This window comes from Rhamphochromis sp. 'chilingali' (assembly GCF_963969265.1).
Source record: "Rhamphochromis sp. 'chilingali' genome assembly, chromosome: 13".
In the NCBI taxonomy this organism is placed as follows: Eukaryota; Metazoa; Chordata; class Actinopteri; order Cichliformes; family Cichlidae; genus Rhamphochromis; species Rhamphochromis sp. 'chilingali'.
In genome coordinates this window covers 10,888,405-10,914,797 of record NC_137940.1, presented here as the reverse complement: position 1 = coordinate 10,914,797, position 26,393 = coordinate 10,888,405, and the positions used below count along the sequence as shown (strand labels likewise).

At 40.1% G+C, this 26,393-nt stretch overlaps 1 long non-coding RNA gene across 1 annotated transcript; it reads right to left on the bottom strand.

Moving 5' to 3' along the window:
- Window positions 1-8,645: 8,645 nt before the first annotated feature.
- Window positions 8,646-12,302, bottom strand: LOC308408858. The gene is made up of 5 exons (XR_013973859.1): window positions 12,170-12,302; window positions 11,692-11,755; window positions 11,169-11,321; window positions 10,717-10,806; window positions 8,646-10,139 (listed from the first exon to the last, which is right to left on the bottom strand). It is a non-coding gene; the product is annotated as an uncharacterized lncRNA (long non-coding RNA).
- Between the last annotated feature and the right edge of the window lie 14,091 nt (window positions 12,303-26,393).

Below are 26,393 nucleotides of genomic sequence, written 5' to 3'. Positions count from 1 at the left end.
AAAGATATCAGTTTATCTGATGGGTCATGTAGCCTGAGGTGGTCAGCTGGTGACCCTGATGTTAGCCTCCATGAATCCATGTTAGTTAATGTGTTTTTGTTATTTTGTTTTACTTTGAAAGTTTGTTTTCTCATGTGTCTTATTTTGGTTACACTTCCTGTTTTAGTTTCTCCTTAGAGATTTTCAGCTGTTGCTGATTGTCTCCGCCTGTGCTTTGTTACCACCTGTGTCTTGTCTCATAATCATCCAACTTTGTTTTCACTGTTAGATGGTTTGTTTTCCTCCTTCCGCCCTTCCTCTCTGTTATTTACCTGTTAGCCAGTTTTAGCGTTTTGTTGTCTTAGATCATGTGTGGGGAACTCCAGGCCTCAAGGGCCAGTGTCCTGCAGGTTTTAGATATCACCCTGGGTCAACACACCTAAAACAAATGATTAGTTCATTACCAGGGCCCTATTTCAGGAAGCCGGTTTAGAAAACTTAGAGTGAAAAACGATACTCAGGATTGAGTAACCCCGAACTGTCCAACTTGGAATATTCGGTTTCAGAAAGGCTGATAACAAGTAGTTCAATCAACGCGGAGTTGCTTTAACCCCAAGTGAAGCGCGCGGACGAGGATACATAAAGCCCTGATAAGCGGAGCACAGATTAAGCGAGTCACCATGGAGACGGAGGGAAAGAAGGCGCGGTCAATGTATTTTACAGCGCTTGAGGCCGAAATTCTGATGGCAGCATATGCCGATAACATGCAAATTTAAAAAGGTAACACAGCCTCAGCTGCAAAAGAAAGGGAGCATACATGGCAAAACATAGCCGACAGAGTCAATGCGTGAGTGTTAATTTAAACATTGATCTAGGGATTTCCACCCATTTAACACGTTATTTTATCATGTTATTTTATTTGTTATTTTATACATTTTATGTTGTGATGTGATGTGAGCGCAGGTGCAACCCAACAGGCCCCAAACGTTCCTGGCAGCAAGTAAAAATGAAATATAAAAATATAGTCCAAACAGGTAAGGTGTAATTGTATTATGAGCCATAGTGCTTGGTCTGTTTGTCCGATGTAAATCAATTGCAGTTAGAGGCTACATTAATTTTCTTTCTGTAAGCACTTACTCTGTATGCTCAAATGTGACCCCGTTATAGCCAACAGAAAAAAAGCGGAGGCCCGAAAAACAGGTGGGGGTCCTCCACCACCACCACTCACAGAGGCTGAGCAGTTGGCCCTCAGCCAAAACAGTGGGCGCCCTGTGGCTGAAGGCATCTCTGTGGGGACATCCTCTGAGTCAATAACCCCGCAAGACACAAGTGCCTACATAGGGGGTAAATTCAAAATAATACATGATGTGCATACATCCTTTCTTCACAGTCACCTTTGCAGTGCTGCTCATTCATTTGATAAACTCTTTACCATAATGGATTATTTTGTAGTGAAGTTATTTTCCTACTGATTTTGCCTTCCCTCAGTCTTGGTTGTCTTTGAGAGCATAATGACAATGAAGTGTAAGGTGATTGGTATGTTTGTTAATTGCCATTTGGTCCCTTGTAAGTTATAAGTGACCTGTGTAAACCTCATATTCTATCAGTTGATGGTGATGGTGTACTGCATCTGGTGCAGCCTCCTGTTGAGCCAGACCAACATGCAGTTGTGAGTAACAGTAGAACAGCAATGTTGTTTATTTCTTTACTACAGGAAAATAATGAAGAAACATTGACAGCTGTTACAGAGGAGGAAGCAACAGAGACACTTTATGAGGTTTACATCTTTTAATACTTTGTGTACAGGAAATACAGGTGACCAATAAAGCCAGTTGAACAGAAAATCTGTTTATTCGTCTTTCAACATGTTGAGGTGATGGGTCAAAGGAAATGATTGTGACATATGGTGTCTCTGACTGCGCTTCCATCTTGTATGTCCGTGGGAGGGTCAGGATGTTCATGGTTTGGATCACTGCTGATGTTTGGTTCAGAAGGACAGTGTTCTCCTCTAATTGTGGCAATGTTGTGAAGAATCACACATGCCACAATAATGTCACATGCCCTTTCTGGGGTGACCCTGAGTCTTTGCAGGCACTGGAACCGGGCCTTAAGCATTCCGATAGTCATTTCAATTCTGGCTCTTGTCCTGCAATTAGCCAGATTATATCGCTGCTGTGGGCCTGGTTCAGGGTCAGGGTAAGGGGTAAGCAAATAGGGTAAACATGGATACCCCTATCACCAAGCAAGCAAGCAGTGAACTCTCCTAAGACAGAAGGATACACTTCAGTTCAAATGTCCCTGTAGCAATTGGTCTTTATATATTTTAAAGTATTTTCAACTCACCATGTCCAAATTTTGTGCTCAGTGTACATTCACGGAATATTTGTGAGTCATGGACAGAGCCTGGCCACTTGGCTTCCACATTTGTGATAATGTTGGCAGCATCACATATGATCTTCACAGTGCAGAGAACACAAATTAGCATCCATTACTATAATGAAATAATTTGTTAGTTTGAAATGCTACAGGGAACTATGTACCTGTACATTAATGATGTGGAAAGACTTCCTGTTCACATAGTCTCCTTCATTTACTGAAGGAGCAATGATTGGAATGTGAGTGCCATCTATACAGCCAATCACGCCTGGGAACCGTGAGAATAAATGTAAAATTTAAGTAGTAGTTCAAGTATCACCACATCATATATTAAGTTTTGGTCATCCTGATACCTGCAATTTTGTGGGATCCCTCTTTGATAAATCTTGTGGGTCTATGACCGGGGAACACCACAAACGAGTGCAGGAGACGTTTCAGTGCAACTGTAACATTCCTGACTGCCCGACAGATGGTAGCCTTGGAAACGTGCTCAGCGTCACCAATATTATACAGAAAGCTCCCGTTTGCAAAAAACCGAAGTGCAATACAAATAATACGTACAGAACTGAGAGCATGTCCGCGATGTGTCACATGCGTAATATATGGCCTGAGGATGTTATCCAAATAACTTATAGATTGTGCTGAGAAACGGTAACGTTCGCACAGAAAATCATCAGGAAATGATAAAATGTCCAAACGCGCTCTGATCACTCTCTCCCGGCGGAGAGCTCTGCGGAGAATTTGGGCTTCACGATCTACTGGCTCTTCAAGGAAGGAGCAAGCCATGTCCGACACTTCCTACTGTCAGGTTTCCGACAAAGGGGCGGAGACAGTCAGGGTTAGTTGTAGTAAACCTGCTAGGGGGCACGTTAGCTTCACGGAGTGTGTCGTCATAGTGACTCACTGAGGCTTCATCTGAACTCGCTTTGTGAAACTGAAAACCCAGAGTTTTCGTTAACTCAGGGTATACTTACTCAGTTTTTCCACTAAACCGGCTTCCTGAAATAGGGCCCAGGCCTTGAGGACATGTTTAGGAACTAATTTATCCATTTAAATCAGCTGTTTTGTATCGAGGACACATTTAAGCCGGCAGGACACCGGCCCATGAGGTTGTCCTGCCTTCGATGATCCACTGGTTTATTAGTTTTTTAAATAATGTTATTTATGTTCTTGCTTTGAAAATACATTTTTAGTCTGGATTTGGATCCTGTCTCCACCACATTCAGTTACAGGACAAATAATAAAACACATCTTTCAGTGCAGGAAAACTTGATGTTATACAGCAGCTAAGTCATTCCATATCCAGTTATGGCAATCATAGTTTAGCTACAACATGGTTTTTTGTGAAATCTGTTTTTTCAGTGCAGTTTGCTTTCAATGGGTTACTTTGGTGACTTGGATAGGAAGACCAACACCACACCATGTTAGTAGTAGTCTCTTAAGCCAGCCTAGCTTATCTTAAACACTAAGAATAAAGGGTAACGTCTGCATGGCCATGATGAGACAAGGACCAAAACACACATCAGTGGCTTTAAAGTTTAACAGGGCTGTAAGTTTACTAACTAACTAATGTAGGGCTACTTTATTTGCAAATCGCTTCCTGCTAACCTAGCTGTATCTTTATATTAGCTATTACTTTAAAAACATCACGTCTTACCGAGCTAGATATATTTAACCTCCTAAGACCTGAACTCTTCCACAGCATGCATTTTTAATTTCTCTTTCATATTTGGGCATATTGGGACCTGATGAATGTAAAAACAAAGAATTAGCAGATTTTTTTTTTTACTTTATTTTGTTTTTTAAGAAAAATGAGAGCCACATATGGATATTCATTTAAAATTTCGATAGAACAGTAGCAGTACAATGTCCTCGTAAGTGGATATCAGGCCCTTGTAGAGCAAAATTGAGTATTTTGGTCTAAATAACCCAAAATGTGATGTCCACATATGTGGACGGCAGGTCCTAGGGCAGGGATAGCTCAGTAGGTAGAGTGGTTGCCCCATGATCGGAAGGTCGGGGGTTCGATTCCCCTTAACAGCTACCCTGAGGTACCCCTGAGCAAGGTACCGTCCCTACACACTGCTCCCCGGGCGCCCAATGGCTGCCCACTGCTTCACTGAGTGAATGGGTTAAATGCAGAGAGCAATTTCCCCACGGGGCTCAATAAAGTACAATAATGTACACACTTTCTTCTTTCTTCTTCTAGGGGGTTAAAGCAACAATGTGATGTAGCTAGCTAAAGGCTAATCAAAACAAGGTGGGTTTTTTTTATAAAAATCTTGCGAAAAGCAGTGATACAATTAAAACTACAGTTAGTTAATACTCAACTGAGTAGTTACATTACTTCCACTTAGATTAGCCAGTCTTATCAATTTAAAGTTTTTATATTTTTGTGCTCTCAGACAAGTGTGACCAAAACAGCTGGGAGGGGATAAAAATAGGGATTTATAATCATTAGCGGTATATCTGCAATGCACTTCAGACCAAAAATTTTTTATCAACTTCGCTGTTCCCGTAGCTCTGTGTCTTTGTAATTTTTAGGCGATGCACTGCATGCAGTTTCACATAATATCTGATTCATTCCTCTGAAATGGGCTCCAGCAGTTTTTACATGAGCAGAAAATGAGCGATTCTATCATCTACAAAAGAAACTGAATGCAGGAATCCAGCTTTAACACATTAGCAGGTGCAGCTCTCCACCACAACCCTGGAAACCCTCTTTGAACACTCAGCTGAGTAACAGCATTTTGACAACAAGCTCAATTCATGAACTTGACAATCGCGCGGGTCAAACCCGATGACCATGAGTGGATTTTCTAGTTATATCTACAACCCTGCTTCATTTCCTGGCTCTGTGATTTGTTTCTGTCGATGGGAACTTGATTTTATCCTTTTCAAATAATAACTTTGTGGAAATTGTGGTCCAGAAAATGAAGTGTCACAGATCTCCACAGGATGTTACACGGCCTGGTGAGGAGGAGGAGGAGGCAGCTTTTGGTTGATGCATTAAAATACATCCTGCAGTTCACAGGATGTGAGTAGCCCACACACATCATCATAGAATCTATATGCAGTAAGAGCAAATAATAGGAAAGGCCACGCACATGCAGGCCGAGACCATCAGCAGCAGCATCTGCATCAAAGAGAGGGTGAATTGGATTTGTGGCTTCGCTCTTTGTACTTTTACGCAGACAAAAGTGGATTATTGAGCATTTTAATGGCACATATGAAGTGGAGTGTGCAGCCAAGACACATCACCAATCTGAAATGGGCACTCCAGAGTTCTGACATAAAACACTAGGTGTCCTTAATTTAATTGAAATGAATAATGACTGAACATTAAGTCTTCCATTAAAAGTGGTCCATGTGATGGGGCAGCAAAAAACGTGGAAATGTAATAGTTTTGTCCTCCTTTCAGTTTCCTAATTAAATTGCTTTCCGTAGAATGTGCTTTTTATTTCCCTTGTTTTTTCATGTTTGTGGCGATAAATCAGCTCTGACACATGCAGGACATGAGAAAAAGTCTCAGTGGCTGTAGAAAACACGTCAGCTCGCTACCACGCACAAAATCGTTCTGTTTTGTCAAAGCTGTGGTCGCCCTCGGATGTCCTCACAGAGATGTTTGGACGCTCGGTGTTGTATTTGGTCTGCCCAATGTGCAGGTTAGATTAGAAAGGGACATTTAAATCCAAACCACAAGCTTTCCTGAACCTAAAAATGTAGTTTACAGTGCCTAAAACAAACAAGCAAGTAACTGTGGAAGTAAATATTAAAAATAAATGAATAACTGCAACTCCTCCACCCTTCTCATGCAAACACTGGAGCTCCACACCTGGCTAAACCAAGGCAGAATACACGGTTTGCTTACACTGGAAACGCCATCTGATAGAAAGGCAGTCTAACAATAGCATCTGGTCAACTTTATGTTTTAAGGGTAATGAATAGATTTAGTGTATTTGGAAACTGACCACAGACACAGGGGAAGGATGTGGATGACAGGAAGTAGGGAACAGGAACAACATATTCACATTTCAAAGTAAAAGACCCAAAGCAATCCTTTTGAAACACGTCCAGTGTGATTTAACACTTTACAGAGAATGAAACAAAACTATGTCTTTTTATTATGTGTGTGCGGTTTTCATGTTCTAGTGGCTACTGAAGTTAAAATTGATCAAATAAAACATCAAAATAAATGCTCGAATGAGTGATTGAAGTGCGCAGACTGGCCAAAGCATCAACAATGTAAAAGATTTAACAGCTAAGTCTAATAATCTGCATTCTTTTAATGGTCATCGGGGTTTGATGGGGCTAGGTTAACTGGTTATCCTAAACTGGCCATAAATGTGATTTTTTTTTTTCCTGTCTCACTGTGTTGGCCCAGGAACTGGGCTGACCTCTCGCTCTGTGGCTGCTGGGATAGGCTCCAGTCCAACCACAGCCATGAACGGGATAAGTGGATGGAGGAAAGTTTTGCTTTGTGACCTCAGTTAAACAGTTTCCTGAAGACTTCATGGTTTCAGGTCCCACTAAATAGAATGTGAAGCTAATTTTCTAAAGTCTGGTCATTATCAGAGCCAAAAAGGAAGCTTTTATCCACTGTGTGCTCACTGGCTGATAACTTGTTACCTGTGTCAGATCCTGCCAATGGGAACGTGAAGTGAATTTTTCCTTCTTTTGTAACATGCAATGGCAAACTGCTTTTCCCTCCATCGTGGGAAACGATGGACTGTAACGTAAAAACAGAGAAGATCACAGTCCAAACGAACTGCTAAATTTAGGCCTTAATGAGTCACAACTGCTACAAGATTTAGACACAACAACACGTTTGAGTCGCATTTTTATGGACTCACACACGCTCACACACACACAGAGGGGGTCCACTATGGTTTGGAGTAGAACGAGACTCGGCTGGTTTCATCCTCGTCCGTCGCTGCAGTGACCGAGTAGCTTTGATCCTCCACTCCACTACATCACTCTCTCTCTCTCTCTGCGTTTCTATGTGTCTCACCCTCGCTCACCCTCTCTCTCTCCTCAAACATAATGGATAGTGGTGAGGCAGGCGCAGCGCTTTGTTGCCATGGCAATGGCAAGGGAACTAATAACCTGGTGGAGAGCCGATAAGGCACAGAGAGAGAGGACGGAGACACAATGAAACACAAAGTGGGTGGGTATGATTACGGAGAGTATTCATCATTTCCAGCATCACATGTAAACTAAAATGACTGAAATAAAATGTCCACAACTGATAAATCTGCGTATAGATTACCAACCACTTACTGAGCTGAAGGACAGAATATACAAATAAGAGAGAATATAACTTGAAATTATGTCCTATAGAGAGGAAACATCAAAGAGAAGCACAATAACCAGAAGAATGAGAAGAAAATCATAAAATAAGCACAGAAAAAATAAGATGATATTTTATTTATCCCAAAAAGGTAACACACCGCAGCAGCCAAAACATGAAAAACAACTTAGGTCAATAAAATAAATCAAATATCACAAAACAAAACAGCTCAGAAACGTAGAGAAATATTTATTCTATTATACTTACTCTTCATTTATTTAACATGGCTCCTTTAGTATGAGGAGCTTAATAAGTAAAATCACATCAGTGCAGGCCCAGTGGGATGAGATGATGTGTCTCTGTCCTCGTGGAAGCTGGGCTGAAGCAGCTGCAGACGCTGGGCCAGGTTATCCAGGTAAGGAGATCACCTCTGCTTCACCTGATCCAATCAGAGAGTCCATTCAAACTGGGTTCAAACAACAAGGACGACGACTTCCCTCAGCAGGTCACACGGACGCACCGCTGGCAGACCAATATTCAGGCCACCGTCTTTGTCATGCCTCACACACTGGATAGGTCCCATAGAGAGACGGAGCCTTTATTCCCAAAGAACCACATGCACATGACTGTCGAGGTGTTAAAGTCTTGGAGTACCATTCAAAATCCAAAACACAAGCTTTTCCTGAACCTAATAAAGTAGTTTTAAGTGCGTAAAATAAATCACCAAGTAAAGGTAAAATAAATAAAATAAATAACTGCAACCCCTCCATCCTCCTAATGCAGACACTGAAGCTCCACGACAGGCTAAACTGAGCCATCAAAACTTTTGGTTAAATTGGAGATCAAATGTAAAAGAAAGTCAGTGTCTGTGATCTGTTTAAAGAATGATGGTGAAAATAGCTGCCATTATTTAACTGCTTTAACCACAGTGTCAGAGACAAATGTCCATCTACACTGAAAAAAATATGTTGTTGGATTTACTTAATTCAATGGTGGACATTTGTTGCACACAGATGTTTTGCTTTGGCAGCAACTTAAACAATTGAGTTAAATTAACACAATTTATTCATGTTCAATAAACCTGTGCAATTTGTGTTGATAAAATGTGACTTAAACATGTTTTGATGAAGTAATTTGAGCTCTTGAAATATTTTAATCCTTCACAATTTTCTCACTTTATCCCAACACCATTCAATAACTTTTACCCAATACTACTTGGTCACTTAAATACTACATGTTATCTTCAAATTACATTTTGCTATTATATTCTAGTATCAAATACACAATTTTCAAATGGAGGCCTTATAACAGATTATATTGTCCTCTTCCAAGATGGTTGCTGGCATCCACCAGTAACCTTTCAAAACAAAATGTCTAATTTCACTGCATTGACAGTAGGTAAAGAATTAAACTGACATTACTCCACTACTGAATCTATATAAATCAACAGTTAAATAATGTCAGTTCTTCCGTGTTCTCTGGAATCAATCACAGCAAAGAAATTAGACTCTTTCTTTTGAAAAATGTTGGGAAAGAACAAATCAAAACATTCTATTTAAGGCCTCTGACGTCAAGATTCAGTTAAACAACAATTATAACTAAACAATTTGAGATAATGTTAGTTTCCATTAACATTAAATTAGGTTACTGAATTGGCAAACACCTTCCTATTAACATTACCCATTTTACCCCAATAACTAAAGAAATTAGCACTTGCAGGTCAAAACCTTTATTCAAGAGATGCAAAAATAACATTGATACAGTGACTGTCAAAAATTACAGCACTGATCATACTGTGACATCTTGGTTCAAAACAGCACACTTAGAAATATTCAACGTTCCTTACTTCAACTGAATGAAACTGAAAATACCATTTCACACGGCCCATATGGGATATTTAGACTGCATAACTGTTCATGCTACATCTCTTCACTAGTAAAAGAAAGAAAAAATACAAAGAGAAATTTAAAAATGCTGCCAAACAGAGAACTTGTACAGAGTAAAAGGAAAAACAAACAACAACAACAACAACAAAAAAACGGCTCGTCCTCATGGCAGTTGCAGTGTATATAAAAATGAACCCTGCGATCTGTTCCTGGAATTGAGCTTCAAAAATGCAGCAGAACAAGTGTGAGATTTAAATGTCTTCTCACCTAGAGCTGGTCACCTCACATGCATAACAGTGAGCTTTCATTGCAGGAGCAGTTTTGTCTTAGTTGTGAACTTTTCTTGAGAGCTGAGTTGCTTCCAACTCCATTACCACCCTTTGAATCACCTCAAAAGTGTAGCAGAGTTGTGATGGGTAACTCATATTGAAGGAATAAAAAAGGTCCAAACAGCATGGCTACTGCAAAGGTCACGTTATCCAGATCTTGAAGAACTACTATACCCTCGATGATGATGCCAACATCAGAAAAGTCATTGCCTGGTGCATCCTCTGGAGACAGATGTTCATTGTGGTTTTCTCAATCTGTGCAGTGGCCTCAGTCAAGTCCTGGTTAAACACAAAACATTTTTTTAAGATTCCCTTTTAAACTCATCTCTTTTGAATCTACCAGTTCTAATGTTAGAGTAATTTAAACCAATGCAAGCAACATAGTAAATAGCTATAGCCAAAGAGTGGCCTGCCATGCTGCCATTCATGGTCTAACAGAGTTTCTAAGAGAGGGTGAAAAACATAATTTTACATTCGTTTTTGTTAGAAAGACACCGGCCCATCAGAAATCCAGGTTTTGTCACTCAGAAGATGTTAGAATTTAGACTTTCAGCCCCACAATTTGGTTAGCTGTTGGTCTTTTTTTTTTTTTTTTCAAACAAAAGCTAATGTAAATATTGGTGGGATTTTCCTTTGTTCACTAGAATGACAAATTTAAAGTTTTTTCACACTGATGTGACCCCTAATACAGGGGTGGGGCCTCAAGGGCCGGCGGCCGAGTTCACTACCAGGCCTCATGTGAACTTCAAATTATTAAAGAGGACTACTGGTCCTAACCAGTCCAATGAGGATCAAGTGGATAACTAAATGCATTTTTAAATGTTGCAAAGCCACAATCTACTCATAAAACACTCACCATGAACTCCTGCACCAAGATGTTGCAATTGTCTTTCACACAGATGCGGAGCACTTTGATGAGGGACTCCCTTCGAGCATTAATGTCATCCTAAAGTATTATAACAAAGAAAACAGAGATTTGTGAACTTTTCAGTAGCACAGAAGAAAATGATCCCAGACAAAAACTTAAACCAGTCAACATGCAACACCAGCATCTACAAAGCAATATCAAAAGTTCCTGTTTGACATCAACTTTATGGATATATAGTTTCCAGAACATTTATTTTTTTTAAAAAGATCAATTTTTCTCAGTGGGCCAGTAAATGCATGACGAAAATTATGGCATCCTTTCGGTGGAATCAGTACTCACAGGTAATAGTTGACTGTTTCAATGGATGCAGCATAAAAATCTTTTACTGACCTAATGCAATACATATACACTTTGTAGTTAAAGAATTTTAAAGTTCTTACTGTCATTATGGCAGCTACATCCTTTAGCTTTGTGCCCTGTTCCCCCGATCACTTTGCAAACACTTTCAGCAGACTGTCAGAGAGAAACTCAGCTCCGTCAGAAACCTTGACTGTAAAGGCATGGTTGGGATGCACTGGAATGCTGCATTTCATCTGAAATGACATAAAATTATTTTGAAATAACAGCAGGCACTGTGCTTGGTTAATAATCAGTAATGTTTTGTTGAATAAAAACTGTGCTTCCAGATCTTATGGGATTAAAAAAATCCAAAGGTGTTTATTTCTGATTTGCAACCCAAGAACCCACAAGTTACAACCTCATTTTAGTTCAAGTGTGCATTAATGTGAGTCCAGTAATCACCTTTCTGACAATACATACAGGTATAAGTTAAACCTATGGCAGATTTTGGATTTCTCAGTTGTATTAATAGGGTGGTCTATTTGCATGCACCTAATAATTATAAAAAACCTATTATAATTAAGTTACAGAAACCTTAAGCGAAAATAGAATATACTTTCTTACCATAACACCTTGAACCCACAATCCATCAGCTGACTCCTGGTGAAATGCAGAATAGATGTGGTCTCTCAATGTGCATCAACAAAAACAAAAACAAAAGGACAGCAGGTGAGGGCAGGAGGGGTAGGGATGTAAGCTAGCATAATACCGCTGATGATATTAGCTAAAGCTGTTCAATGTCCAAAATCTCACTAACACCACGGTGCAGTAAATACACAATGTAACTGAAGAGTCAGTTGACAAATCTATTCACACAGAAAACCAAATTATGTTATGAGTGCCTCGCAATTAGGTTTAATGTGATATTACGGCTCTTGTGCCAAAGACAAATTCAAATGAAAAAGCGCCAATTCTTTGACAACAGATAAAACAGCAAATAAGCTAACGGCTCTTTTTTAGCATGTTACATGGCGGCACTGTAGACGTTTAACTACATTTGGCTGAAATATGGTAAATATTAATTCAAAAAATCAAGACATACCAAAAAACGTAGAGTTGGCTGCTCGACTTGACTGAGATGGATGCATTTTTTAAACCACGATCCAAAGCCCGCGAGATGAAATCACGCGTGGTTTCACGAGATTTAACGTTGCTATCTTATTGACTTACTTCACCTGAACATGATATGAACAATTTAATACACCCTTTCTGCATATCATGTCGTTTTTACACTATATAGTTACATTTATCTTTAAAACATGAGGCAATTGTGTTAAATACATGCAAGATGCTTACATAAATCCAAGAGATGGCCAGTCCCTTTTTTTCAGTGTAGTCTTTTTCAGTGGCACAATAACCAGATGAACAATGAGAACAATAAAATTAGCACATGAAAGCAAGACATTTTGTCATGGTTTTATTTGTTCTGAGTTTTGAATCATCGGGTTTCTTCGGTAGTTCTGTGTTCAGGATTTTTTTAACTTCCTGTTTTACTCTGAAAGTTACCCTTTTTTCACATCTTGTGCTACTTCCTGTGTCTTTCCCTTGTGTCTCCCCGATCGTCCGTCAGCCTGTATGAAGTCCTGTGTGGTTCATGCTGTCTGTTCATGTTCTTCCTGTTATTCTTCAGGCTTCAGGTTAGCTTCCTGGCTTAAGTCCTGTCCCCTGCCAGCACCTTTTCTTCATGCTTCTTGATAAAGATTCTTGTTGTCTGGAGGTGCATTCAGATTCCTTTATTTCTGGTGGGTGGCAGGAAGTGCTACGTGTACACGCAGTGTTCCCTCTGGGTCTGTGCTTGTCCATCTTGTTGTCCAAGCACCTCACGCTCCCCGCTATGATGGCTCGAACACTCGGGTTGTGTTTCCTCCCCTCCCCACTTACCTCTGAAACCCTGAAGATTCCTCTGCAGCTCCAGTAGAAGCTTCGCTCCGAGCAGACTCGCCATGGCTAAGACTTCCAAAACTCTGATTTCCAAAACAAAAAGTCACCATTTAACCTCACGTGAGGTTATTATCCTTTCCAAGTGTTAAAGTACTGGCTGGATCAGGAAGTCGTGGTTTGTTTGTTTTTTTTGTTTTTTTGTTCTTTTGTAATGAAACAAAAAAGTTTCTTCTTAAAGCCTCAAAACTCTGATAATAATTCATATATTTTCCGGCTCTTGTGAGGTTAAAGAAGATAAAAAGTTTTTTTTTCTGAGGAGTGGCGTTGATGACAGGCAGCTGAAACATCAGGATATACAGTACGCTGTGTATTTTTACTTTGGAGTCTGTACACTTTCTTAGCTTGAACACGTTTGTGTATGTTTAAGACTTTCTTCTCACATCCTTTTGATTTTGAAAGCCAACTTGTTTTCCCAGCTGGTTTTAAATCTCTCAGATGGCGAGGTTGCGAGTGGTAGGTTTGGCATATGTAGGAGATTAAACTGTCTTTATAAGGCTGCTGTGTATTACTGAGATTCACTTTCAAATCCTGTGAAAATACACTGTGTGACGAGGCGATTTTCAAAGAATACAAAGTGCTTATGTTGTAATATGTTTGTCTCATATTCAGGACACACAGTGTATAATCGATCTGGTGAATGAAACCAAATTATATATTTACTCTTACCTGTTTTATACTGAGATGAACTTACTTCCTCTACAATGACTTTTTACAAGAGTTGGGTGGGTAAGCTGAATTGGAGATTTCGATTTTTCGTGTAATTTTTCACTCATATTCGCTTGATTTTTAGGTTGAACCATTGAGGAAGCTTTACAGCTTTGACAACCTTAAAGCAGAAACTTTAAGCCCCAAGTGACGATGAAAATATTTGAAATATTGCACACTTTCTTGTTCAAACTCAGTTTGAAAGCAATGTTTTTATGACTTCATTGTAACCATCATCCAACATGTCCAGTTCATGCATTTATGGTTGTGTTTACTTCTTCTTCCATAAAAATGATTGAAAACCATGGGGATACCATAACATCATGTCATTTTCTTGTATTACATAAGTTTTAAAAAATCCTTTTTACCGCTCAGAAACTGAATTATTGACTGTGAAGGTGGGTGTTTTTCAAACGATGAACACCTGAACTGCACACAAGACAGAACGCATGTATGTGTGTCTGTGTGTGTGTTGAGGGGAGGTGTTGGGTGATGGATGTACTTTGAGGTGCTCCCCCATCCCTCCTCAGATGTTTTCCTGCTCTTCATTTGATGTCGATGTTCTTGGAGCACTTCCCGGTTGACGCCGTCGAAACGCTCGGTCGCTTTGATCCTGTCTCTTCTTAGCTGTGTTGAAGTTTGTGTTTGTGCACAGCGAGTCGAGTTTGAGCTCACAGACGCTGCAAAAATCCTGCTTAACCTCCACTTTACACACATAAATCCCCCCACTCTGTTTCTGTGTGGAAAAATCGTCGTCAGCTCTTTACAGGAGCAGGGGTTAGTCTTTCTGTCTGCACGTTTTAAAGTGTTTAAACTGTTCGTCAAACATTTGCACGTGTTAAAACGCTGCAGCTTCTGCGGCGTGTTGGTTCAGTAACCACAGAGTCAGTGTCTTCCTCTGTAAACGATCTCTGATTTTCCTCTCTGAGCAATGCCACATTTAAATCTTCAAATCAGTTTAAACAGAAACTGTTTTTAAGATTAACAACCATAATGAGGGCCTGGTTTGCCAGCTGTAGGTCTGACTTTTGTAGGGATGCGAGCTGAGTGATCTGAGGCTGCACCACTGTGAGGATCCTTGGGGTCTTTTTTGACCATGATATGAATGAGGAGTCTTCCTCATACACAAAAGTCAGTCATGGTGTTCCACAGGGATCTATATTGGGACTAATACATGCTTCTCTTAGCTAACATTAGTAGAAAATATTGCATACATTTTATTGCTATGCAATAAACCCATGAAGGGAGATGATGGAGTTAAACTCCAGGCATGCCTTAAAAAGCCTGATTGACTTGTAATTTATTTCTAAATTCAGAAAAACCAAGATTATTGTACTTGGTCAGTAATCAGGCCCCATCTTATGTTAATGTACCATATGTACCATATCACCCCATCAGAGCACTTCACTATCAGTCTGCAGGCTTACTTGTTGTTCATAGAGTATTTCAAAATACTCTAACCCGTGCTCTAACCTTCAATATTCAGGTCCCTCTTGTGTGGAGCCAGCATATTTGACCAGCTGGGACTGATGGAGTGACAATGAGGTGGAGGTATTTTGGCGGCATTACAGGGACCTAAATAATATCTTTCTCATTCCCATTCCTTTCTTCCTTCTTTTTAGACACTTTTCAAATTCAACTGTGGCAAAAACATGAGGCGAGACGGTCTCCTTTTTTTCGCCACTCACCAACAATAAGATGTCCCTAATCAGGCGACAGGCACACGCACCCACTTCCTCCTCTTCCCCCTTTTCTTCATTATCCACTCCTCATTTAACCTTTAAACTCCCGTAAACTGGACATTTTGGTCATTAAGTAATAGAGGAACTTACTTTTATGACCTCTTTAGAAGACAGTGAATCACTACGTGAGCTCAGACTACACACTGAAACATTTTTATACAACACATGCAGGCCACGTTTCTCAGTCATTCACATTCAGAATGAAAAGACAGATAATCTTTCACAGTAAATATAAAGAAACCTTCAGTTTTACCCCGTAGGTGTTATTTTTCTCTGCTTTCAGGCACTCGGGTCGCTCCATGCTCTTTACTATGTGATAAAAAGTAATTCTAAAGAAAGAGAGAGAACGTGTGAGAGGGAAATGTCAAATATTCTGGATATGGGAGGAATAACTGAGACGGAGGAGTCTATTTCTGACCTCAGAGGAGATGGGAGATGAACGTTGCTGCCGAACCTTCAGTGTCATGACCTGTAATCGTCCAATCTGCCGAGCGCCGGGCGGAGTGAGCGCCGAGTGCTGAGCTGTTTGTTGTTGTTCTGGGTTGGAGGTCGAATGTGTGAATAATCCAGCGCTGCACTGAGAGCCGGCCTGATGGCTGATATCCAGGAGCTTCCAGTTTCTCTTTCAAATGCAGAGAAAAAAAGTTTTCCATTTCTAAATATGTAGACAGTCTGCAGGATGAAGAATAAAACCCAAACCCAAAGCACAAAAATAAAATCTTACAAATGGTTGGAACGAGTTTGCAGTGCATTAGTATTCATATTTTAAACATTGCATCATTCTGAGTAAACACTTCACTCTTCTTATTTTACTCTTATATTACAACAATTATTTGCTAGGAGGCAGTCCTAGCAAATAATTGTTGTCCTTATGTTTACACAACAGGCATCAACTCACTGCGCTCGTGGTGTCACAGCTTTGTTGATCTAATATGATGTTAAACGAGCCAGTCTAAGAAAATTATCAATGACCACTGAATGCTTTAGCATGACAAAATCTAATGCCTAATGTTTTGTGCTTACATAAAATATTTCTCCTCATGTGCTCACATGAAGGGAAACAGTAGTTGGAGACCACAGCACATCTAAAATTATTGCAAACGTGTACAAAAAACTTGCAATCTCATTGCCTATGAAATGGTTGCAGCATGAAGACAGTGAAAAAACAGCAATAAGACAGGAGACAGCTATCAGTCTGATTGGCTGGGGACAAGTTGGTAAATATAATGCAATCTGTTAACAATCCAGTGGTGATTAACACTGACAAATCACAGAAAATAGTAGATCTGTTGTCATCTTCATACAAAAAATTCAAAATAACTACTTCCGTTCGGAGTCCAGGCAGAAACTCATATATTTAAAACATCATTTCAGAAATTCCTCCAGGAACAACAACGTAGTTGCATCAAGACAGAGATTTAAATGCAAAATGACGAGAAGCTCGGCAACAAAGGTTTAATCATAAAAATGTTTCTTAGTTGAAAGTTGTGTGGAATGTATGTATAGTTTTTCACATTATATGTTTTCGATGGTAATTTCTCACTTCGTGGTACAGAAGCTTTGAGGTATAACACACTGAAAAAATAATTCTGACTCCAGTGAATTTCCAAAAGCACAAGAGAAGTGTTTCTGGGGAGACAATAACACTTAAAAGAAGTGGTTCTGTGAGGAAAGAAAAGATGAGAGGTAAGTGTGTTAGCCTAACTATTAGCCTAAAAATCCGTCATCAGTATTATATGAATCATGATAAAACACACCTACCATGTTTTGGGTTCCTGCACCTGGTCCGTCGAGTTATTGTCTCCCCAGAAACAGTTCTGTTGTACTTTTGGAAATCAGTTTTTTCCTTTTTCTGTTTTGTTTTTTCCTATTTCCGTTGAGTTTCGTGTGCTTTTGCACAGACAATACACTAACTAAGAATAGAATATATATCCACTTAACACACTGTTTACTGCTACAGCTACACATGTTTCTTTTTCAGCTATTTATTAATAAGTGACTTTTATGTATGTGTATATATATATATATGTATATATATATATATATACATATATATGTATATATATATATATATATATATATATATATATATATATATATATATATATATATATATATATATATATATATATATATATAAAAAAAAAAAAACACCCAGCACGCCCCTGCGGGCGGTTTATCCTTCAAGCTCGGGTCCTCTACCAGAGGCCTGGGAGCTTGAGGGTCCTGCGCAGTATCTTAGCTGTTCCCAGGACTGCGCTCTTCTGGACAGAGATCTCCGATGTTGTTCCCGGGATCTGCTGGAGCCACTCGCCTTAATACTTATTTTCCACCCTAATTTACGAATAAATTCTTTACAAATCCTACCATGTGGATTCATGGATTTTTTTTTCACATTCTGTCTCTCACAGTTGAAGTGTACCTCTGGTGCAAATTACTGACCTCTGTCATCATTTTAAGTGGGGGAACTTGCACAATCGGTGGCTGACTAAATACTTTTTTGCCCCACTGTAACTGCTCTTTTCCTATACTTTGGAGGGAGGCTGAGGGTGTGATCTTCCTGAAACTGGAAGAAGTACTGTTCCTTACCTCCACAAAGTGTTGCATAGGTCTGTGAACCACATTGTGGCAGAGCAGTGATACCCCACTGCTGCTGCCGGATTCCTACAAGATGACCAAGATGAATGGGTGACTCATTGGCTCCCTTCATTTCAGCTGCCCCTGTTCAGGGTTTCCCACCATGACAAGCACCAATAATTTTATGACTCCAGTTTCCCTCAGAATGTTGTCCAAGCTCCACCAGAGGTTTGAGATGAAGACAGAGGCATGGCATGACAGGTAGTTTCCTGTTTCAAATAGGGGTGGGTTTTTATAATCGATTCATCGATTAAAATCGATTCTGGCTTGGATAACGTAAAATCGATTCATTAAAATCCTGAATCGATTTTTTAATATAAATTTATTTTGCCTGAAATGCCAGAATCTCTGGTGACATCTCACAAAATTTCAAGAACCACCAAACAGTTAAGACAGTAAATGAGAGCAGGTACACGGATTCTGCACATAGACTTAAACACACAGCGCGACCCGCGGATCAGAATCAGTTAGATGTCGCCTTTCTCACGGTCGGGGCTGAAAGCCGACAGCTCGCTGATTCTGATCTGTAGGCGGGTCCGCGCTTTGTGTTCACGCCCTTTATGCGCTGATTCTAAAGCTGTTAGTTTGAGCTCTCTCCAAACAATATTGACCGAACCAGCAGCAAAAGAAGATCCAAACGCTTCACATAAACATCGGCATGAATTCACTCTGACTTTTACTGTTTTGCTTCCATCGCGATGCGCAGCTCTCTCTCTCTCTCTCTCTCTCTCTCTCTCTCTGTACTTCAAGAACAGTTTCCCTTTCTTCATTATTCGCTTGCTTGTTACGCACAAGTCTACTGTTGTTTACAGCGCTGTCAGCCGCTGTTTTTTCCCTTTTACATTCTTCCGAAAAGAAAACCTCATTTCTGCTGTTCAATACTGAACAAATTTAAACTTTTTAAAATTATTCAAAATGCAAAACGCTTAGCCGTGAGTCTCTAATAAAACCGTTGTAATGTCAGAGGTAATGTTCATATGTTGATTAATGGTTTTCTTTCGTTTTTGATGTACTGCAGAATATTTTTATAAAATCCCAGGCCAGGAAAATCACCTTCATGTTTTACTGTGTTTTATCCTCAGCTACTTTGACACAAAGGCATCTGCTGTGACGCTTACACCTGTGATAAAGTCTTGCGTGTGTCAGCTTCCTTTTTATTGATACAAAAATATGTAAATGTACTGATCTGAATTATATTTCTGACTGTCAAAATTTCCCAGATTTAAATCGAATCGAATCGAATCGAATTAAATCGAATCGTGGATCGAATTGATTCGGGACCTTGTGAATCGGAATTGAATCGATTCTAGAAATCAGTGACGATACCCAGCCCTAGTTTCAAACCAATAGTCAGTCTTCCTTTGGAGAATGACTGTCCTGAGAGCTAAGCAGAAGTTTATGTACATTTTCATAGATTCATGTGTCAGGTTTAGACCGTGTCTAAACCTGCCACCGTGTCTAAACCTGCCACCATAGGAACAGCAGTTACATAACCTTTATAATGACTTGTAACTCAAGTGTGTATGAACTTGTGTGTGCTTCTCTGGTGTTATCTAGTACTCAAAATTATAATTTTGGTTAAAACAGACCCATGATGCTGATGTTATGGTTAGAGGAAATGATCGATGTGTTTGAAACTGTAAACGCTGACATTTATGTTCTCATCTGTCTCAGGAGGACAGACCCACCCAAACTGTGGCACTGCTCCTTTAGTTGCTGCACTTCCTCAGCATAAAAGTAACAGAATAATTTCCCAGAAAAATAACTTTTTCCTCCCTGCGGTTTTATCTGTTCAGAGTAAACACAATCAAAATGAAATCTGTGTGAGGTGAGCTCTGTTCTCAGAGCAGCTTCTTCCTTCATTCTGCTGCCCTCCCTTCCCCCGTAATTAGACCAAGACAACGTAATAAATCAACACACAAGTGCTTGTCTGGAAACTGAGCCACTTGAGAAGCTCGGGACATTAATGCGTTCAGCAGAGAAACAGACATTACACTGTAATCAATCCTGCTACACAAATCAACTTATCCCTGCCCGTTGGGCCTTCTCCCTGTTTTTGATAAATTCACTTCCTGTACATTAATACAGGTTAAAGGCTACCTCCAAGGTGTAAATGACCATCTGATCTTTGGTGCTTAAGAGAAAGCACAAGGTATACCACATATTGAGTTTTCAATATCCAATAATGCCGCAAAAACCAGATTACAGGCAAATCGGCTGGTGCTGCGTTTGCAGGGACTACTGGGATGCCACCTGTGATCATACCTGGCGGTTTGTCAAAGCCAGAGGTGGCTTAATGCATCACATTGACACCCATGATGCTGATGTTATTACCACCCCATTGATGTGATCCAGAGAAAGCATGAAAGAGTGTCTGCTGTCAGAGTTGTTTGTTCTGCTGATGATTCAAAGGGAAATTGACCTAACACATTAACAGGAAAATACTTTATAGTAAACTATTAAATTATACTATTATATTACTTCTTTTTCTGAGAAATATTTCATGCCAGTTTGGTGTGTTTCCAGTACTACAACTCTCATGAGCTTCAGCTGCAGTGTTTCTACCGAGATTTTAAACAGGTTTGGCGTCGTGTGCACAGATTTTTTTTTCCATCAGTGCACCCATACATACAATACAATAGAAAAGAAGAAAAACACCATCACAAAAATGTCAGATCACAAGTTTACTTGTTTAGTCTATTTGTGGAAATGCAAATAAAGTTAAATTGCATGATCATTCCCTGTCTTCACTGAGTGGTGTCACGACTCTATAGCATTGAAAGTGTATAAAATATTAACATACTCAGAGTGACTTCCAAAATTTAAAACCTCAAAGCATTTTTTTGTTTGTTTTTTTGTTTTTTTGGAGCCATAAATGACAATATTTGGACAAGAGTGAGTTGACGTGGTAACAGTGTGCATCCATAAATTGTAACAACATCAGACAGACATACCCAGTAATTAGCGTGAAGTAACAGGCTAATAAAATGCTACAATGTCCTTTATCAAACTGGAGAGGTTGTACTGCAAAGCAAGCCGTCATATTTCTGTGATAATTTGTATTCAAAATGCTCCAAAGCCAATAAATACAGTGCTGCGGTCCCATTCATTGACCCCAGTTACCTGAGATGAGGCCTGTCACTCAGTGGTCACGCCCATAACTTCAACTATTAACTAAATATAAAATACAGTGAAAACACAGTTGTTATAAAGGAGGAAATTAGCTACAGAGTGCAGTTCAGATGAGAATTTTAGATTTCTTGAGTGAAACCTGCAGGTGCTATGAGTAACCACCGCTTGGTAAAACATTAGCATTGGCACAGCTTTGTGATGATTGAATCTGATTCTGATTGTATTTAAAGTCACTTTCTGTGTGCAATCACGTGTATCATGATGGTCAAAAGAACTCAGCACTCTTAGTGGTTGCCATCTTGGATATGCAGCGAAAACATAAACCACCAAACATTTTTCACCCTGTCATCACCAATCATGACAAAACACATGCATAAGTTCAATAAGGAACTTCTGATGTCCTTCAGCTGTCTGCCTTCCTGGATGTTCGCCTTCTGGACTGCTCCTTACCTCGATACCACTTCCCCACACTGTCAAACTCAACGCTGACATCATTACTCTAGTTCAATCATCTTCTAGCCCACGTTTTTTGAGCCAATCAGCCTCCACTCTGTGTGAGTCACTCAGAGCTCAATCCAAGCCTTTATCTTCATCTTCACCACAACCACCTTCTAGACTCCATGGCTTCTGTCCTAGATCCTATCACTGGGTTCCTCTCTGCCATGATGAGTCATCAGGTCTAATCATCAAGAACATTTCTCTATGTCAATAAATCATGTTTGATTCTTCCAAATGTTCTCTCCTTATTGAAGTGGTGATGATGATGATGATGATAGTGATGTTGTTGCTACCTAGCTAACAGCAACAGATATCTCTTAGGCCGATATTACAAGTGTTTTAAGTGTTATTTGGTGAAGTGTAATTGTTTTCCCTGCACTTAAATTGTGTGTATTGTTACGTCCCCTGGCTAGTCTAGGGGGTTGAAGGGACGAACATAAAGGTGGATAGAGAAGGAGGAGCCAAGATGGTAATTTTAGAAGGTTTATTTAATACTGGTGATGGGATCAGACTGAGGTATAACGTCAGGGAGAGCCAAGGCCAACATAACAAACAAAACATCCCTGATGTTGAAATAAAAGAAACTTACCTAACTCCAAAGAAACAAAATATATAACCTATAACCATAACCTACCTAACAACACATAAACAGGAGAAAACAGGGTGTCAAAACAAAAGGCAGCTCTCCCCTACAAGCAGTCTGAACATGAAACAACAATGCTCACACAAAATACAAAGGCATGCAAGCCTGCACAAGTATGGCAACCAAAATGGCCAGAGGGCACAGAAGCACAGCTCCAAAGGCCTTAAATAGTGCTCTGCTGATTACCAATTAGCCGGACTCTGCGCAACATCCAATCAGGACAGAGGAGGTGGAGCCTGGACAAAACAAAGGGTTAATAGGGAGAAGAGACATCCTCCTGGGGGATGTAACAGTATATATTGATCTACTACTACTACTAATAGTAATAATAATAATGTTGTTGCTAGCATGATAAAGTCATTGCAACATGTCAGATACTTTTTGTGTCTTTTCAACAGGTTTTTGCCGGTGCTACAGTCCTTAAATTTATAGCTCAAGGTAACCTAACACACAAGATCAAGACATAGAAACAAAAAGAGAGAGGGAGTTTTGGCTAAAACAAACAAAAGACGAAGGAGACCATGAACTTATCTCACAATAAGCCGTTGAGTAAACTAGCCTAATAGAAACTGCACTATTAAACAAAACTGTTAGCCTCAGAGTAGAGCTGCTGCTCCTCCACATCAAAAGGAGCCAGTTGGGGTGGTTCGGGCATCTGACAAGGACGCCTCCGGGAGGCCTCCTGGGTGAGGTGTTCCGGGCATGTCCCACCGGGAGGATGCCCTGGGGTAGACCCAGGACACGCTGCAGAGATTATATCTCTCGGCTGGCCTGGGAACGCCTTGGTATTCTCCTGGAACAAGCTGGAGGAGGGTGCTGGGCGGAGGGAGGTCTGGGCTTCTCTGCTTAGGCTGCTGCCCCCGCGACCCAGCCCTGGATAAGCAAAAGAAGCTGGATGGATGGATGGACAAATCTGTAAAAGCAACAAAAAGATAAAGAAAAGGTTTGTTTTGGAGCAATGTTCTGTATTTATAAATCAGATTTGATTCGTGCGTCTTTTTAGCCCAGTGACCAATAGTAGCTGCCCAGTGACAAGTAATGGTGTTTCAAGATGGCTGCAAAGTCTTATTTCAAGGATTTTACTGTAGATGTTGTTTGAAATATAAACATATGTGATAACGAAAGTTTACAGAAACCAGAATGTGACGTGCCAACAGTCAAGTTTCAGTTGTTTGATTTGAAAATTCCTCCTAGCAGTGAGCAATAGATTCTGCTTTAGACACCACAAAAGCACACAGCTGGGTAAAGAAAATTTGAAGAAAATGTTCCTTGAGGGCTCGAGTGTCCTCAGATTTCTTCTCCACATATATTTTGGCTTTTTTTTTTTTAATCAAAAAATTTTTTTCATGTCATTGAAGACTTAAAGAAATCCAGCACAATCAATGAGAAACTGGAGCAGACTTTTGCGTGTGGAGCCTGGACCTCGACCTTCACCTACTCCTTCTTTACTTTTTCAATCACGGGTAATCGGTCACCATTTGTGTAGCACCCAACCTCAATTTACCTCATCTGGCATCTAGCTGCAGTGCTCACAAACACTTGATAAATAGCTGCTTTTGTCTACATGAAGTGACACAATAGAATTTAATATTTATTATTACCTTGATTTATGCGACAGGTTCAATTGATTTTCATTAATTCAGTAGGCTGTGAACCGGTATTATTAAAGACACACATTATGCTGACAGAGATTTATGCAATAAATGAAGTGGCAGTCCTCATTATGCGAATTTATAATCTATCACCTCTTTAAAATGCAATTAGGTATTATTAGACTAATGGCAGAATACAATTCAGAGCAGAGGAAAAAAAAAAGTGAAATCAAACGGATGGTGAATATGGTTTAGAAAAAAATGACTACCCAAAGTTTCCTGTTACACATAAGTATGACTTGGTAATTATATGTGGGTAATGAGTCGACATTCCTGCATGTTTTGATTATGCTTGAAGAAAAAAAATCACCTCCGCTCCATTTGTCTTCTCATTAGCTTTAAATCTCTGTTAGTACTGACTGACTTCCTTTCATAATTACACACACACACACACACACACACACACACACACACACACACACACACACACACACACACACACACACACACACACACACACACACACAGTCAAATCTATAGCAGCAAGAAAATAACAACCGATGCATGTTGGAGTTTTTCCTCTGCCGAACTTGTTTTCCGTGTGTTCGGAGGGCTGCTTATGAACTCTGACTTCCTGAATCATGCTGCAACAGCGCTGCAGTTTTTAACAAGTGTTCAGCCCCAACAACCGTCAGCGCCTGATGCTCATTACACAGAAAAAAACCCCCAAACTGATCAATGGGTTAAAAAATGGAGAAACAACTTTGCTATACTTAGAAGCCTAGTTAGAAAAAATTATAAAGTTCATGCTGTGGGTGGCTCTAAAAGCTGGACTCCTATATTCTCTGTGTATCTTTGCTCAGCTCACTGACTTTAGCTCTGGCTCACAATTTATGATTTTAAATCAATTTTCATATTTTTTAATATAAAAAATGTGAATAACTTTAATATGCCTTCTGCGGGCCCACCTGTGGCGGGAGGCACCACAGGGGTTCGGTGCTTTGTGAAATGGGCACACTGGGATGGGCACACTGGGTTCAGTGGGGATATAGCAATTGGAAGTTTCTGTCCTGGTCGTGGAACACACTGGACCACCTCTTTATCCTCTCGTTTGTTTTTTGTTTTGTGCACTTTATGTTCAATATATGTATTTTTGTTGTGCCTGAAATGAACAAATAAATGAATGAATGAATGGATGAGGATATTCTCGGGTGCAAACTTTTCCCCACCACTCATATGTTTTGTGGGCTTGGAGAAAGCATTAGATGACAAACCTCAGGGCATCCAGTGGGAGGTGCTTCAGGAGTACTGAGTGACTGGTCCATTGCTACAGGCCATTCATGCTGGTCTACCTGTGTAACCACAGGTAGACCAGCAATATGTCAGACCTGTTCCGGTGGGCCACTATACTGGCCTTTGTCACAGATTCTGATGATAAAGTTTATGTAAAGAATTTCTAAGCACAGTCAGGTGGAGAGGGTTTCTCCTTTGGTGTCCTCAGTACCACACCTCTGCTCTTTACAGATGATATGGTTCTTCTGGCATCATCAGGGACCTCCAGGGTGCACTAGGGCGGATTTGGAATTGGCTGGGAGAAAAATCAGCACCTCCAAGACTGAGACCATGGTCTTCAGCCAGAAAAGGGAGGAGTGTGCACTTTGGTTCAGGTTCGCGGGGTGTTGTTCACAAGCAGGAGACTCACCGGCTGATTGGCAGAGTATCTGCTGTGAAGCTGCTGATTTAATGGTTGGTCGTCATTCCTTCCCTCACCTATGATCAGGAGCTTTGGGGAGTAACAAAGTATGAGGTAAAGTCCCCTGCAGAAGGCTGGCTGAGCCCTCTCTTACAGATAAGATGAAGTGTTCAGTTATTCGGCAGGGGTTCACAGTACAGTTGTTGAGGTGGTTTGTGACACATCCATGAGGTGAGGCATTTCAGGCATAGTGCTGCATTCTTGGAAGGCCTGAAAGGCCTGAAAGGACAACTAAAATAGTTTCTATATCAGGATGTAAATATATTTGTGCTATCATTTGTTATTAAAAACTCTTTATTTTTCACAACAAATTGCAGTAAAGTTGCAGAGCGATTCCAGGCATTGCGGCCATACATGTAAAGAAACCTAACCCTGTCCCCAGTCCCCTGGTCCCCACAGCAAATCACAGAGTGACTATGGAGAGTACCAGCACCATAAGACAGTATGGGATATTCACAGAAAGGTTATGCACAGTAAGTGAACATTGTCTTCAGCAGATAAATAGACTAATAGATTGCCTTATGAGTAAAAGAAGAAAGAAGTGACCAAAAATATAACAACATAAAAATGGAATAAAACAGATTAAACTAGAATAGCATCGAATGAAGAACAATAAAATACAG